At 46.9% G+C, this 15009-nt stretch overlaps 2 pseudogenes; one reads left to right on the top strand and one right to left on the bottom strand.

The window, feature by feature from the left end:
* Positions 1-3282: 3282 nt before the first annotated feature.
* LOC115330858 lies at positions 3283-7138 on the bottom strand (annotated as a pseudogene).
* Positions 7137-9714, top strand: LOC115330857 (annotated as a pseudogene).
* Positions 9715-15009: the final 5295 nt, after the last annotated feature.

The following is a 15009-nucleotide window of genomic DNA, read 5'->3' as shown; positions in this document are numbered from 1 at the left end:
GAATTGGATACTTCCTCTTGCTGATGGCTGACACGCTGACACCGGTATCCAACTCGCATGCTTAATGTCACTCCGTTGACGGCAACTTCGACACGCATTGGCTCTGGTCTGGTCGCTTGAAGCACCCAAAGGTCGTACGCTGCCAGCTCGTCATCCACATTGTGGACAGGTCTCGATCCACTCCTCTGTCTTGCTTTTCCGTTTGAGATGTATTTGATCTGCACAGTTGTGCTAAATGCCCTCTCTGCTCACACTTGAAAGAGATGCTGCCCACGTGACGACACTGGTGTGCTAGATGATTACCCCCGCAGCGGAAGCAAGAACCACTTGCCTGCTGTCTGGTCGGCTTAGTCTCTACAACATTTGCACACTCCCAGACCTGCACAGGCGTCGCTTCAGCCAGCCGAGCACATAATTTCACATCGTTTCGGTAGCATCCGCCACCGAAACGATGTGAATTTGCAGTCGCCGGCAAGCTTCTTAAGCGATACGATGTAATCGTTGGCCGGCTCTTCGTCCCGCCGATATCGAGAAAAAATAACTTGGAGCTCGCCACCACCTACGATACCTTCGGCGAGTAGTGCTTGTTCAAAGCTTCGAACATCACAGCCAATGTTGTATCGGCAGGCTTCGTAGGGGCGTGCAGGCTCTGCAGCAGCGAGTAAGTTTCTGACCCGCAGCACGTCGGAAACATGGCAGTCCTCATCGTTGCGGCGATGTCGTTCGCGGCAAAGTATAATTCCACGTGTTTGTGATACTCGGTCCAGTCCGACGTAGCAGAGTTGAACGGTTCCACCTTCCCAATGGCAGGCATGGCTGCTGGAGTTGATGCGGGACAAACAGATAAGACGTGCGCGTCCATTCTGTATCGCTCGTTGCCAGTTGTGATAATCCATGCCAGGCACATCGCCTGAATCATTGTCAGGGACAATGTTCCAAATTGAAGACATAGACCGCACTGACTGGCTTAGTCAGGCATAATCTTTGTTGTCTTTTTATTTACCACCGCGGTTGTGCCCTTCTGTGCACAGTGCCAGATATCACTGAGTCATGTCGGCTAGCTTCATTTTACCAAGGAATTTCTTGAAGCAAGGATCGGGATCTTCTGATCGGAGATCAGGTCCGTTTCCAGTACTTTGAGGTGGTACAGAGCGCGATGCTGTTAGCGCGAACAAGCTTTCGCCGGTTTTTCCAGTTTTTCTCTTTGAAACCAAGAGATGTCATCCAAGTTATGGTTGCTACGAAAAGAGCTAATTTAGTTCTATAATGTAAGCGATAAAATTTCGTGATCGCAAATACTATTTAGAAGTAAAATGCAAAAATGCGCCGATGTTGTTTCCGCGCTAACAGTGTCGCGATGTGTACATATCATAGTTTTGGGCCGTTAGGAGCACCAGTACCCTGTTAAGCACTCATTCTGATTGGTGTCCACTAAACAATCTGACAATCAGTCTCTCCTGTCCCAATATTTGCAACTTGAGTTTTTCGGACTCATTCTTTGTAATAAATGATTGCTCTCTCCCTCTGTCAAAGATAACGCGGCCAAATGTTGCATGGGCTTCTCTAGCACACCAGGTTGTTCCAGCCTGAAGCTTAATGACTGTCCTGGAAGCTTATCTGCTGTGAAATCACTGCAGCGTACCCTTCAAAGGGACACTGAACTTGTGAAAAACATAATTTGTTTACTGACGGGACGGGAGAGGTACGGCACAAAATGAATTATTGTTGAAAAGGATTGTTTTTGTCCTTTTTTACCACATTTGAGATGCAAACATATTTTGAGTTTTAGGAGTGGAACCGATATTTACTTATTTCCAACTTTGCACCAATGTAATTCCCAAGTGCGCCATAGCATCTCATTGGTGTACATATGTTGTTTTCAGTCCTGTACCATTATTTTTATCCACTTGTTCTAGAGCAAATAAATTATGTTTCTGGGGAAAATAAATATTTATTTGGACTGTTGTCTTTAAATATGTCACATAACTAGGAGAACTGTCAGTTGTGAATGAATGGAAGAGGAAGCACAGTCTCGGACACCCCAACATTTTTCGTGATGCAGTTATAGACCTTGTGCTGAAGGCATTGTTGGAAGTCGCCTAATGAGGCTTGGTACTCGTTCCCCGTCTGTGTGCATGGCTTTTATTGACTGAGCTGTCTGGCATGGCTGCCACTGCAGACACCCTGAGATTCGTGTACGGTCTGGTACCGTGCAATAGACTGAGCATGACCATGCACAACTGATTAGGAATGTGGTGCAGATGGACAAGAGAAGTACGAGCCACACTTTTATATGAAAGTTTTTGTCTCTCCTGTGTATTACTTGTAAAAACATGAATGTCCTGTATGGATAAAGAACACTTCTTTCCTAGGAATTGCCGATAACATACTGTCTCCCTAGTAGTTCCTTTCTAGAGCATGCTCAAAACTGGTTTTCCATATTGCTGGCTACTCAACTACTCAACAGCAAGGTCACACAAAGCAATTGATTTATTTTCACAAGCCATCACTTGATGATGTGGGTTGCAGAAACGAAAGGCGTACATACTTTTAAGGCATAGAGGCTTACATGCTGACAGCACCACAAGGTGTACAATATATATGAACAAATAGTATAGAACTTAACTTAGCCAAACCGAAATTCAAGAGCAAATTGGGGGCAAATAAGGGGTGGGCTAACCTTCTATGTGCGACCGGAAAAAGAAAAACATTGTGGGAGCAAGGCCAGTTACAGACTTCTAAACAAGTTTTTATTTGTGGTCAGGTTGGTGAACCTAGCTATTTCTGACTTTCATGATGCTATGTTCACTCAATGGGTTGTGAAACCTCTTATTGCAGCAAAGACCAACTTAACCACCAATAACTAGTTTCCAGTCAACATTACTCCCTACCTCTCCCCACAGCTTACCCCATTCCTGTGCAGGTCACCATACTGAACAGTGCAATTTCTAGACATGGGCTTTCTTTCGGCGTTTTAGACAAGGGGTAGGGCATCTCTCGGAATAATACGGCATTCAACAAAAAACACAGTGTTACAAGTAAAGTCAACTTTTAGGCAGCGAGAAATTAATTGGACCCAACAAAAAAAAGAACTTGCACATACCTACTTAATACTTTGCGTGAAGCAGCTCTCGCAGATTTGGTTGCCAAATGAGAAAGATGCTATTCGAGTTCATAAGTCAATTTTTTCATTCACCACAAACTGGGGCAAACATGCATAGTATGCGGACTATAGTACCGAAAATATGGTAGTACACATTGGGATGCATATATGCTGTTACATTACATTTGTGTCAACCACCTGTAGTCTGAGGACAGTTGGTGCGAACCATTCCTGTACTTCTCTTCGAGGTATGGCAACATTGAAGAAAAGAAAAACTTCGTCAGGCGAGCCATGTTCTGCATGATGAACATCTCATTGAAATTCACTGTGAATGATGCTACAGAGCAGGGTGACCATACGTAAAAAAAACAGAGTGTCTTCTTAGCACATAGCATCGTGAACTGCACTTGACTGTAAAACCCCTTGTCGTGCTCGGGGTCCAAGAAAAAATTGTCGCCTTGACCTTTCACTTCGTAGCCTCCTCGTGCTATCAGCGCTTTGCAATCGTTTGTGTCGGGACACTTAATTTCTAAAATGGCATTACAAGACTCAATAATACCGTCGGGAGTAGCAGAGAGAAAAGGCAGCTCTGCACAGACAACTGTTCCACATAGAGAAACACTTTATCCGGTCTCTCTCACAAACTGCGCACGTGCAACTGGCTCGAAATGCTGGCCACGCCTGGTTGCAGCGTTCCCCCGAAATGTACTGCTTGTAAGCGACAGTACTACCCTCTCATGGGGAGTATGTGGCATTTTTGGCACTGTTCTAATGTTAGATGCTGTGACACGTAACCACCTTGACTCGTGCCACAAGGCATTTGTCGTGCCTCTTGTTTGGCTTTCGAGCTGTACCACCGCAGCACTACTCAATACCACAAAGTCTGTGTAAAAAACATTACAGCGTGGGCAGCTCTCTGGCAGGCCGTCTACATCGGTGTGGCCCTGGTGGCTTGGCAGCGGGTCGGGTGCAGAGGGGCAGGCTGGCACCTGGACAGGAGCAGTGAGAGTTTCATAGAACAGCGTTCCTGCAATGATGGGGAAATAAACACACATTGGAGGCTTCACCTGAGACAGCTGCGAGCATTCACATGTTAATCTTCTGGATGCAGTGCACAGGGGCCTGAATGCTCCACTGCATGTTCATGTTTTTCCATGTGCCGGGCAGGTTACTGAACAAGTATGACGGAGCGAATGTGTGGCGTTAACATAGCCAGTCAAGTCTGGCATTACATACTTATCCACAAGTGGGACTGAGTGCACACGCCACATTCAGAATCACTGTATTAACAGGTGGAAGCGATTTCTTATACCAAGACCACTTATAAATTTTTGCCTGAATATTTCATGACTAGGCCTGTTTAAAACCTTTGAATCTCAAATATCATAACAAAGCACTGCATCCAGTTTATTGGACCTGGTGTCGTTGCTCTATGAATATTTACAACATATTTGCATCCTTTCTTGGGAGTATAGAGTTTTTTTTTAAATTTGAAATACTGTAATTCGTGTAAAAAAAAAGTACATGTCCCTCAAAGACCACAGCAAAAAAAAGTTCAGCTCCTTGTGGAGTTCCATTACTAATTTACCCCATTATGCAGTGAATTTTAATACTTAGATCACATACTTGTTATTGAAATCAGAACAATCACATATCAAACACCAAAAGCATTTCGTATTCAGAACAATTGCGTATCAAATACCTAAAGCATTTCTTTTCTGTTCTCCAAGAAAAAAATGTTCCTTTCTGTGAACTATCTAATGCAATGTACCATGTCCAAACTTGCATTTTGTTTCTTGAGTTCTCATTGGTTAAAATTAAAATGAAACTGCAATGTGGAGTTAGCCGCAGTAAACTGAGCAGGTGCAGACACATAGGCATGTCACCGCAATAACAGCGTGTACTTGCCTGGCACCCTGAACAGACCCTGGGACGGAGCTGTCGCCAGGAATTCGTGTAGCTCCTCGTCGTCACGAAAGGCATGAAACTTTTTTGCCTCGGGAGCTTTCCTGTTGACTGTGGATGCCCCTGTCTCCATCTTAAAGTCAATGTTGGAGAGGGCAGCGGGCACCACATTCTTCTTTGTCCCCCGATTCCATCTGGCAGCTTCATCGGTGCAGGCATGCCCGGTGTAGCCTAAATCGCTGCCAAATCAACTTTAAAGAGCAATGCGCCAACATGGCTACACACCCTAGCCTCTCCAGCCATGCAGGTGCAGCCTGCTGTGACCACTTCACCATCCTTCTTGGCACAAACCCAAGCATTGTTCAGCTTCTTTTTTGACTGCGAACCTTGTACGCAGGCTTTCAACAGTATCAGGTCTCCGTCGATTTCGTGGATGAGGAGCTGTCCTACCCAGCCACTGATCACATAGTTGTAGGCATCTAAACTTTTGTTTGCCTTCGCTTGTCTGAGATCGCATGCTTCTGTGTCCAGTAAGTAGCAAACTATATTGCCCGAACGTATCTCTGGCCACTTTTACATATTGTCTTCCCATGTTGTGATGCGCTCAGGGTGAGGATACTGGCAGTTATCTGCAAACAGAAGGTACAAGAGTTAGCAGAGAAAGATACACACAACACACAACAACAAAAAATAGTCGTGGTGCAGACGAGCTGGCGCGTGTTTATCATGATGGAAATTCCCGAGACGTGCGTGTAAAACAAACATGCATTGGAAGAGATATTTTTCTTTGTTTTTCCGCATGGCGCTTTATCAAAACATTATCTCCGAACTCAACTTGAAGCAAAGTCAAAAATATGTAGAAAGATGCCCAAATGAGAACCCATGAGCGTTCACGGCGATGTCACAGTATCGCTGCCGGAAGCATGTCAGCGGTACCGGAATGCCGCTGCATCAGCGATTTAAAAACAACACGATTGACTAATTAATGTTGCAAGCAGACCATCTGCTCCATTTTCATTGTCTGCAGCTCCTCACCCATACCCAGTGTCATTAAATGTATTCTCTTCGCAGGCACGTAGCCAGGATTTTGTTTTGGAGAGAGAGGGGGGGGGGGGGGCGCCCATGACAAGATGCTGTATGAGGGAGAGGGGAGAAAGGAGGCCCCAGCAAAATGGAAGATTTTGAGGGTGGGGGGGCGCTCCCCCTCCCCCCTGGCTACGTGCCTGTCTCTTCGTACCTCGGGTGGTGTGCTTCTGGAGTGTGCTTATTAGCACACGTAATCTTAGGGATGACATTCGACGTTGGCTAACATTACAGTGCCGTCCGACGGCTCTCCACTCGCGCCTACAAGTGCCGTCCGGAAGATGGTCGACGGTGCGTGCATCACTGGGGAGCTCGTTAACATCCCCCCCTCCTGCGTTCACGCCTCTTCGCGGCGACAGTATGCGGCTGCAGATTACAAAAATATGGACCCATTTGGCCCCATCGTACACGCCGCTTCGCGGCGTCCAGCCGGCAAACCATCCCCGCTGTCCCTCATGCACCTCCGGAAACAAAATCCCATACCATTTTGTTCAGCGAAGTTTCGTCGAAAACATTCGTCTTTTTTTTCCAGTGTTAATCGTAAAAAAGAAATGGAAATATCGCCAAATGCGTCGACAAGACAAAATGCTCGAGAAAAAAAAGAGTAAGCCGCCACTGGGGGTCAAACCCGGCACCGCTCGTTTATCAGGCACAGATCCTGCCACTAAGCTACACTGCAGATTCGAAAAAACTCGTTTTGAGAACTCGTTTTATATGAGACTTTCGGACACCACTTGAACGCTCTGCAAGAGTGCCGTCGGAGGGTACTCTAGACACTACGTTCGAGGCTTGACTATCAACTTTATGAGTGAATGAGTTGACGAGCACGGACAGACTGCACTGCTTGCGATTTTTAATTGCCGCACCACCCGAGACAGGCTTGATCGCTGGCGACATTCCGTTCGCAGCAACCACTCATTCAATCATACAGCTCATCAAAATTCACACAGATGATAAGCGATTAGTAACAAGTTGGCATGTCTCACCTCCGATGTCGATTGTCCGTGTTGAAGAGCTCAGCATCGCCGATGTCGCGCCGGGCGACATGACGATTGTCTACTCTACCGGAAACAAGACGTAAATGTTTCTCGTGGTAAATTCAACTAAGAAAATGGCAAAAGACGAAACAATTTAACTAGCACTCGGCGACATGTGCGAGCGCCTGGCTGGCCCTGCGTGGCGTCCCCTTGGAAACGGGAAACGCTCGCCGGATGTTCCGGTGATAGCCTGCAAACCAGCTCGGTTGGGTCCCATCAAGTGCCCAGCCAAGTCTAGCCAAGTTCCGCCCATACCCACACGGTTGCCTACCCAGATAACCGCTCTGTCGCCGCAATCAGCGGCGCGAAGCCGATAGACGGCGCCCCGGACGCCGCGACCGGAAGATGGCGGCGCCCTTGCGGAAAAGGTCTATACAGGGTGACCGCGGATGTTCCTGTCGTAAAATGTTCCGCGTAAAATAAACCAAATGAGCGGAAAGCAGTAAAAGTTTAGAGTATGTCTTTGGGCTCAAAAAGCAGACCATACAATACATTGTCTTCAGCAACGATTCCTGCACTTCGTGTTCTTAAGGACACCACTTTTTAGTTATCCCTATTTTACTATTCTATACTTAAAATAAACATTTCAAATAGCATACCAAAATTGGGAATACAAACACGAAAGACCTGAAAGCTTAGCTAAGCATGTGATCGGAAGGGTTACGCCCTCTAGAAGTAACCATGTAAACCACTTTTTCCCCCGTTATTACATTTTATTTTCATAATGTACATTCATGAAATTGGCACATAGTAAATGCATCACTTCAAGACACCTTGAAAAACTTCACCTCCCATTAGACCATGCATGAGCCTTTGCTACAATAACATCCTAAGGGCGGTCGCATATATGTATACATTCCCACATGCACAGCTACAGTAACTCGTGGTCCAGAGTGAGTCGGTCAACGGAAGAGAAACCATTCAGCATTATCGGTCTGCGAATATCAAAACATAATTTGGCGTGATCAATCTCCAATCAGCATCCAGTCGATAATTCAGGGAAATGCTCTGGGTGTTCCTTTCTTGTACTCGCTATTATCGTCCCTGCTCCGGTTACTCAGTGGTAAAATCTTTGATCAAATTTATAAGTTGATGCATCTCCCTCACTCAGATGCTGCCACACCTGCTGCACTCAATGAAAATGCCATGACAAACCTTGGCGATCTTCTGAGCCAGGCTGGTGTTGCTCGTGACAAGCAGTGCTTGCTCAAAATATTCAGTGGAAATTTGTTCTTGAGAACCTGTGTCAAAATGGTGATTTGACAAAGTTGTGCATAACCTTACAGGCCAAATGCCTTCTCCCGTGAAGGCCAGGTAGCTCCAAAGAAAACAAAGAATGCTGGTTGTAAGTAATGTCATTCTGCTTCTTTTTTTCCCCGCTTGACTAGAGAAAGGGGGCAGAACATTGGGCAGATTGATTCTTCGGGGACAGGTTTGCATAAAAAGCTATGTCCAGATTCCAATTCAGAAATCTACTTTTCCCTAAGAAAGCCAGATCTCACTATTATGTCCTCATTTGAACTTTTTATTCAGGGCTTGCATGTTGCATGAATGAGGAATGTGAAGGGGTGGCAATAAGAGCTGGGCACAGAAGAATTCAGTCAGGAGCAATAAAAATGCCATGTTGATACCTTGAGCTGCGTTAAGCTTGTGGCATTTGGCTGTCGGCTCCTGTTGCCACGGCGTGTGTACATATTGACAGATCCAGATAAGAAAACGGCACCAAGCGTTCTATATTCAAGCCCGATCATTGAGTGTGCAAGTAGTGCTTAAAAGTGTTTCGCTTCGTAGAAAGCTAACATCAATGACAAGCCCTAAGCATTGCAGTAAGTTACTCGATGTCCCTCTTTTAGATGCCGAGTGGACACCAGGCGAAACTAAGCTTCTGCTTGATTATTACGAACGCTGCTTTCCCCAAACTGGACCACTCAAAAAACCTAAAAACAAGAAATGTGTATTTATCAGAATCTCTGAAGACCTGCGGACCATACTCAAGTCACAAAAAACACCAGACCAGTGCAATACGAGGCTGAAGACGATACAAAAGCGGAAGTGACAAGCGGTCAGCTATAGCGGCCGTTCTAGTGTAGGACCTGTTGACGTTTTTTACGAGGAAGAACTGGGTGTATCGGCATTAAGGACGACAGCATCGAGCCGGAGGTCGTCAGGAACGTGCATGGGGCAACGCACAAGAAGGCTATGCCAGGCAGTCAAGCAAGGGCGGCCGCAGCAGCAGCGGCTGCAGCAGAAGCAATATCAACACTAGCCGACAGTACCATAGCCAGCATGTCTTCCACAAGCTCAAAGGGGTCGTCCCAACCAGGCAGCAGTGCAGGCACGCCTCATCGTTAAGGAAGGGTGAACTCTGCACGCACGGAGGATATGAAGGAGTTCTTCACTGAGATGGCAAAGCTTGAGGAAGCAAGAGCGGTACGAAAAGCACGACAGGACGAGTTGAAGGAAGAAAAGCATGCAGCCAAACGGAAGCTAATGGAAGAGATGCAGCTGGAACGACAAGAAATACATAGAGAGAAAATGCGGCCTCTCACCATTCTTGTGACCGAGCCTGAGACGAAACATGATTGAAATAACTTTTTTACAATAGCTGTATTCTTGACTGAGTGCAATAAATTCATAACATACAAGTGGGCATTCCTTCAAGTCTGAAGTGGGTACTTCAAAAGATGGTTAGGTAAACTTACCTTAAAAAGTATTTGAGCATACAAATTCTGTGATCATGGCAAGGACAGCTTAAAATTCTGAGAATAAAACGAAAAGAGCATTTGCAAACACAAATACAGGAATAAATTTACTGGAAGCAGAAATGTTTATATTAGAATACATTGTGAATCACTGTTCGCATTGTCATGGTACAGTGAATCGGTGCTCTACTTTAAGGTTGGACATGAATATGCAAACTTTACCCTGCCTATCCACAGTCTTTATCAAAAGCCCAGATCCCATGGCTCGATGGTCGGCGCAGGGTTGCTCTCGCACTGTAGTTCTGCTAGCGTTGGGGGGGGGGGGGGGGAGGAGGGTCATGCTACGAATCTCTTCACTCTCCCTCAACGATGGCAGTACCACAGTATGGGAGCAAGCACTGAGTCATGAGCTCTGGACTTTTGACGAAGTCTGTACATTTGTCTTCAACATGGGGGTGAACACATAAGCATTATTTGAACGCCATTACCAGCCCATCAAAGCGGTGCCAACAGAAATAAAGACCACCGCACGTTTGTGTTTTCTGTGCATGCGCATTTTCTCATCATTATTCCTGTTGGTGCGGCTTTGAAACGTGGTAGTGGCGACCGAATAGTGCGACATGTTCACCCTCGTATTGAGGATGGCTGTACATGGGACAGGGAGGGCAATGTATACGCTTGTGAAGTACACGCCACCAGCAAAATCTGTCCTTAAAGTACTATCGCAATTCTGCCCAACTCTACTTCAAAAAAAGCTTGTTGGGGGTGACAAAACTCCACTACCTGTTATCGAGGCCACTGCCTGTCCACGAAATGGGGCACTGCCAACGGAAAAATCTATAAAAAAAAATGAATTGGAAGGAATGTCATGCCACGTTGATGGGGATGGGAAAAAATTAGCCTTTTGCAAATCCCTGTAACGCCGAATTAAAGCGCAGCTCTTGATGGGGAGGGGGCAAGGGTACTGAGGGGAAGGTATACCCCTCCTCCCTCCTCCTCACCCTGTCTGCTACTCCTCCCTCCGAGCAGCATCGCCGTCGCCTCACGAGGGTCACGTGACCTCGCGGGGATCACGTGGCGTCACCGGGGTCACATAACCTCTGTGAGGTCACGTGACGATGATGATGACGTCATCAGTGCCGTCACCAGTGACGTCACGTGTGACGTCATTGTGATTGTCACTGATGACGTCATCGGCATCGTCATCGTCATTGCTGACGTCATCAGCCTCTTCATCGTCAACGATGACGTCGTCAATGACGTCATCAGTGATGTCATCAATGATGACGTCACCAGTGACGTCAAGCGTCTCATAATGCACCGCGCCGTTACGCCGACGGTGACGGCGACGGCGACGCCGCTTAGCCGCTCAAGCCGGAAACGGGCGCCTAAGAGCTGCGCTCTAAAAGCAAGAACTCGGGCAGAAGCCCTATGTCCCCAAAACCTACATTCTACAGGCCTCCAACGAGGTTGGGAAAAGAAGCTTGTGAGTTTACGTCTCCGGATGTTGACTCATTTCAGCTCCATTCGGGCAATGAGCCTGTCCCTCTTCTCCTCTCTCCGTCTGCGGAGGAGGGAATCTGTGGCTCTCACGGGTTCAAACTCCTCCAGAGAATCAGTGTCTGGGCATCTATCGTCCCCGTTTTCGGGGTCCTATACAACGCTATGCTCTCCAGCCTCAACGTAGACGTTGTGGAGGATGCAACAAGCAACAATGAACCTTGCTGGGTGGTGCACAGTAATAAATTCGAGGAGCTTTAGCTGGCCTAAAACGCTTTTTCAGGTCATCGAAAGAGTTCTCTATCAGCACACGAGTGCCTGAAAATTTCAGGTTGAAATTCTTCTGCTTTGTCGTCAGACGACCATAATCCCAGAAGGGAGTTAGCATATACAATCTCAAGGGATACGCCGTATCGCCGAGGATATGGTACCGGCTCCAGCGGCAGATTTCTAGAAGCTTGTCTGCGATGTTTGATGTTCGATACACCCTGGCATCATGAACCTTGCTTGGGTGTCTTGTAGTCACAACCAGGAACCGCAAGTGGCAGTCACAGATTACTTGCAGTGTCAACAACGGGTAGCCATGCCATTTGACATAATTTGACCGGATCTTTTTGGCCGGGCACTCAATGGCGATGTACGACCCATCAAAGCAACCGATTGTGCCAAGCACACCGGATACCTGCGGCAAGAAAGGTAAACAAAAGTTTCACTCGGTGTTCTGAGATGTTTTATCAGACGAAACGTAATGACGGTTAGCGTCAAATTCGGTTTAAATTGTTCCACTGTTATATTCTCGGTGTCTAGTAAGTTACTGGCAACAAAAGAATTAAACAAACTCGGCACGTCTTTCAACTAGCACCTGGATGAAAGAATTCCCAAGCATCCTTTGTAATCAAACTTAGCGGCCAAAATTAAAACAAAAAAACAAAAAAAAAAGTGTGAAAGGGACGAGGAAAGTGCAAACTAGAAAAATAAATATCAGAAAGAAAGAATTGTGACAAAAAAAACTATTTACTCAGCTGGAAGCTGATTGGCGGCCATGCAGCTATGCCTGCTTTGGAGTTCCATAATTACATAGGAACAGCGATGGTGCGGAAACATAATTGTCAATTGCTCACATGCTGAATGATTTAATGATTTCCTTGCCGACCTGCTCTCTCGCCTTCCCAAAATTCACTATGCTCATATCTCAGCTGTAAGAGTCCTATTAGCAGCAATAAGTCTCACAGGCGGCCTTCTGGCGGCCTGTTGGAGTGAAGTCACGGAAAGAAGTTTTAGAGCGCAGCTCTTAGGCGCCGTGTCCGACTTGAGCGGCGTCGGCGTCGCCGTCAGCGTCGGCGTAACCACGCGGTGCATTATGGGACGCGTGACGTCACTGATGACGTCATCAGTGGCGTCATCGGCATCGTCACTGATGACGTCATCGGCATCTGCACCGTTATCGTCACTGATGACGTCATCAGTGACGTCACTGATGACATCATCGGCATTCGCATCGTCATCGTCACTGATGACGTCACTAGTGATGACGTCATCGTCATAGTCACGTGACCTCATAGGGGTCACGTGACCCCCATGAGGTCACGTGACCCCTATGACCCCCGTGACGTCACGTGACCCCGGTGACGTCACATGACCCCCTTAAGGTCACGTGACCCTCGTGAGGTGACGGCGACGCCGCTCGGAGGGAGGAGTAGCAGACCACACCTACGTGTTAATCTGTGTGATCAAATTCTCGCAAGGACGAAATATATTCTTGTTGTGACGTCATGGAAATGGTGCAGCGACCATTTAGTAAGCGGCGACCGCAGAGACACGTGCCCGTTTTCAGGGCTAGTATATCCAATAAAAAGTTCCTGTGAGCTCCCTATTGTTGAGGTGCGATGATCACCAGCACTACCTGTTTGTCCTCTGTTTATGGGGTGTTGTTTTATCCGTATATTACTATGCCTAGGGTTAACTGCGCTCTTTTTCACGAGACTTGCACAAAGTACTTTTGGCCGAAACGCAAAGAACTGTGTCGTGCATTGCGATATTCGCCAACGTATAAAGATGTCATCTTCAGCGCCACTTCGACTGCTGCAACCGATGAAGGTCGCTCTTCAATTTGCACGGCGTGGTTAGATGTAGTTGGACCTTTCAAGACATCTCATGGATGGATGGATGGATGGATGGTGGTAATGGCTATACCCTTTGTAACGGGCGGCAGCTTGCGCCACCTTGCCTAACTCATATTTGATATATTGATATATTGAATATATGATATATTTGTAGATCAGGGCTACAAATATATCATATATCCCATCGACTTCCTCACAAAATTTGTGAGGTAGTGCACACTGCAGTCTTTTTAGGAGATACAGTTAGAATAATTGAATTATGCTACAAACCTCTTCAAAGTCTCTTGACTGGCGCTCCAGATCCTAGGGGCGCTGCAGAACCCAGGGATCTTGGGTTCAAGCCCCACCCCTGCCCGTTTCGATCTGGATGAGCATCGTACCGGCGTGCGGTCGTGTATCACTACTGCGTGATGCACGTTAAAGACCCCAGGCTAGCGGCTGTACCGCACTGGCTAAATTTCTCATCTACAGCTGGGAGACTCGTCGCCCCTGTGAGGCAGACCAAGTTCTAGGCTGTATAAACACACACACAACCCAATTATTATTATTATTAGATCCTAGGGGAACTTGATGAGGCGCGGTCCGATGCTCAGGATGAAACCCAGAACTCGGTCCATCATGCCGTGAAGCGTGCTCTCACCCAGGTTAAACGTCCGGCAACGTCTCTGATGCATGCTTTGTTAGCCGCGTACCTGAGTTGTGTACATAGAATGAAAACAAAAATCAATGGGAATGAACACGGAGAAGCACAGTAAAGCACTCACCAGAGAAATGACAGCAGATGCTCCTCTGCGCTCTTCGCTGGCGATCATCCGTGATCGGCAGCGGGGTACATCGGAGACGCCGCAAACCCGTCGATCAGCTTGTAGGCTGTTCGCCTCGACATGCGAAAGTTCCGACGGAACTGAAAGTAAAGGCTTTCTTTGTTTAAGCATGCTAAACCGAACACATATAAGACAAAGTACGAGACGTATCGCTTACCTCCTCGTCCCAGTAGACGTGAACCGTTCGCTCGATGTAATCCTCGACGTTGGGTCTCTTGTTACGAGGTCCGAAGAGCTGTGTGAACTTTCGTTCGTAAAGTAGCCGCGAACGCGATTCGGCGGAGCTGCTGCCCGAGCTAGAACTTGAACTGCTGCTTGAGCTCGAACTTGAACTATTTTGAGCTCTCTGAAGCCTCGGTTTCACACAACAGGAGCATCGACGCACGCAAATTGGGCCCGCCATTGACGCCATTTCGCACAACAGCGCGATCCACTCCAGGGCCTGCCGCGCGGGCGCAGCGCCGAGAAAGGAAATGACGTAGCGCGCTGCAACCAGAACTGTGCTCGGAACTTGAAAAATGTAATGGATTACAATTAAAAATTACCGAGCCTCAAATGTAATGAATTACCGTTACAAATTACGTTCGCTGAAAAGTAACGGATTACTTTACTCGTTACGTCACAAATTACTTTCACGTTACCTTTTCCGTACACTTATCCAGGAAACAACAGAAACAATTTTGATATTTTAAAAAAATGTTCCGCAACACTACTTTTCATTTCTCTTACGCC

The sequence above is a fragment of the Ixodes scapularis genome, unplaced genomic scaffold (genome assembly GCF_016920785.2).
Source record: "Ixodes scapularis isolate PalLabHiFi unplaced genomic scaffold, ASM1692078v2 ptg002725l_1__unscaffolded, whole genome shotgun sequence".
Classification (NCBI taxonomy): domain Eukaryota; kingdom Metazoa; phylum Arthropoda; class Arachnida; order Ixodida; family Ixodidae; genus Ixodes; species Ixodes scapularis.
This window is presented reverse-complemented; position numbering and strand designations above follow the sequence as displayed.